This window comes from Procambarus clarkii, unplaced genomic scaffold (genome assembly GCF_040958095.1).
Source record: "Procambarus clarkii isolate CNS0578487 unplaced genomic scaffold, FALCON_Pclarkii_2.0 HiC_scaffold_1386, whole genome shotgun sequence".
In the NCBI taxonomy this organism is placed as follows: domain Eukaryota; kingdom Metazoa; phylum Arthropoda; class Malacostraca; order Decapoda; family Cambaridae; genus Procambarus; species Procambarus clarkii.
Genome location: NW_027190414.1, coordinates 22,105 through 25,000, shown reverse-complemented (window position 1 = coordinate 25,000; position 2,896 = coordinate 22,105).

Here is a 2,896-nt window from a genome sequence, read left to right as displayed (position 1 = left end):
CAAGCGTCATCGTAAGGTGCTACGTGACAACATCCAGGGCATCACCAAGCCCGCTATTCGTCGCTTAGCTCGTCGTGGCGGCGTCAAGCGTATTTCGGGTCTCATCTACGAAGAGACCCGTGGCGTCCTGAAGGTGTTCCTCGAGAACGTCATCCGTGATGCTGTAACCTACACGGAACACGCCAAGAGGAAGACCGTCACTGCCATGGACGTGGTGTACGCTCTGAAGCGCCAGGGTCGTACCCTCTACGGATTCGGCGGATAAGAGCTTGGCTAATCCATCGATTCCACCCACCACCACCTCAAAACGGGACCTAATTAGGTCCCTATACTTTTTTTACTGAAGGGCTTAATAGACGATAACATAAATTGTTTTGATATCAGCTAGCACATTGGGTCTTATGAAATCTATTTTTTATCCTCGCATGCTTAAAGGGACTCTGATTGGGGGGGGGGGGGGGAAGGTTTGTTACGTTATATACTAGCAGAGCAGGATCATTGGTGGGGGGGGGGGGGGGTGTGAGGGGGAGAGAGAGAGAGAGAGATCTTTCCCAACTCTTCCTTTTTACATGAGTGAGCTACCCGTTTTATTCATTTTATCCTTCTCAGAGCTGTTTTGATAGTATCCAAATGATGGTAAATGAAAAGGGAGGACACGAATATCTACCCAGAATTCAGGACTGGCAATCGATATGCATGTTTGAGTGAGAATCTTTTTCTCTCTCAACTTAGGTATACGTTTATGTCGTACCTAAAAGCGAGAACCACACTATTGGGACAAGTATGCAAGGCCCAATTTTCCTAACAAGCACAGTTAATTTTGTTATTTTCGAACATTTCTTTCCAAATTAGTTTATCCAATTAACAGTATTATATTAAGATCATGAATTGCTGGGTTAGGTTAGGTTAGCTTAGCTTAGGTTAGGTTAGGTTAGCTTAGCTTAGCTTGGGTTAGCTTAGGTTAGGTTAGGTTAGCTTAGCTTGGGTTAGCATAGGTTAGGTTAGGTTTGATTACATTTCTATGTTAGATTTAACTCAAATTCAAAACAATTGCCAGTCATTCGGCTTGTTAGTCAACTTGCCTCTAATAGGGGCAATTTGTCTAACAAGACTATTTAGTTTTGTGTGTATATATATATATATATATATATATATATATATATATATATATATATATATATATATATATATATATATATATATATATATATATATATATTATTATTATTATAGCTTCAAGACTCTGAACCAATATAGAAGCATCAAGAGGAAGTGCTTGTGTTATGGGCCAATAGGCCTTCTGCAGTTACTTCCATTCTTATGTTTTTATTCCCATTGGTTCGTGTTTTATCTTGTGTAAATGTCAATCACCTTACCCAAAACTTTGGTACCATATCACCTCACCCATGTATATATATATATATATATATATATATATATATATATATATATATATATATATATATGTATATTATATATATATATATAATATAGATGTATATTATATATATATATATATATATATATATATATATATATATATATATATATATATATAATATAGATGTATATTATATATATATATATATATATATATATATATATATATATATATATATATATATATATATATATATATATATATATATATAATATACAGAGTAAATCTACCCCAAAAGTAATGATTTATTTGTCTACAAAACTAAACTCTTTTTTGGAATCATATGAGGCCCCTCCACTGAGGGGGGAGGCCTGGATGTTTATTGTCATGTGTATTCATGCTGCTTGCATGTCGTCGTTTATTTTGCCTTTGTTGTTTTTTTGACAGCTTTCTTTGCCTTGGGTGGTTTGGGAGATTTTGAAGCTCTCTTTATTTTGGGCTTTTTGTTCCCAACAACAAGCTGCTGCTGCTGCTGCTTCTTTTTCAAGGCTGTAGGTGGTTTGTTGCTTGTGGCGGCTTTCTTGGGAGTTACCACGGCCTTCTTTGCTGCTGTAGATGGTTTCTTGGTTGTGGTGGCTTTCTTGGGAGTTAGAACGGCCCTCTTCTCTGCTACGGCCAGCTTGAATGATCCACTAGCTCCACTTCCCTTGGTCTGAACAAGAATGCCGTCAGCCACTGCTTTCTTGAGAAATCTTCGGATGTAAATGGCGATCTTGGCAGCCTCGACTTTGTTGTTGGCAACAACGTACTTCTTGATTGCTTGTAGAGACGAGCCCTTACGGTCTTTGAGTGCTGCGACCGCGGCTAGAACCATTTGACTAGTTTTCGGGTGAGCAACCTGGACGCGAGGTTTCCTGGTGGTGGCCACCACAGCAGCAGCAGCCGCAGCCTTCTTGGTAGGCTTTGCTTCTACCATGATGATGATGAACCAACCAAGGTGATGAGAGACGCTCAGACAGTCACGGGGGAATGATGCTGCCGCCGCTTGAGCCGAACCTATTTATGTGCCGGCACGGTACAGAAGCTGCAACCTGGCAACTCGTCCACCAATCACGACGGTTGGTTTTACGGCTCCGAAACCTGGATCCCATATCTTCTCTAAAATAGAAGCATTTGTTCATGTTCTTTGTAAAAGTATCATAAAGCAGGACAGATGAGACAAATATCATAAAAACTGAAGAGCAGATGAGCACACACATGTTTGTATTACAAAAGAAAATCCACAAATTCATTAGAAATTGGCAGGGCAGGCTGAGGAAGTAGGTAGATGTAAAATGTCTGTAAATGGCGAAAGAACATAAACCCAAGACTGAATAAACGATGTTAAATATCCATGCCAAGGAGACAAAAATATGTTAGGATACAATTACCATTAAGACACCACAAGCAGGTCCGTATCCTGCCGCGATGACTTAAAAGAGTTGGTTATTAGCCACAATGTGTAGGCAGTCTCAT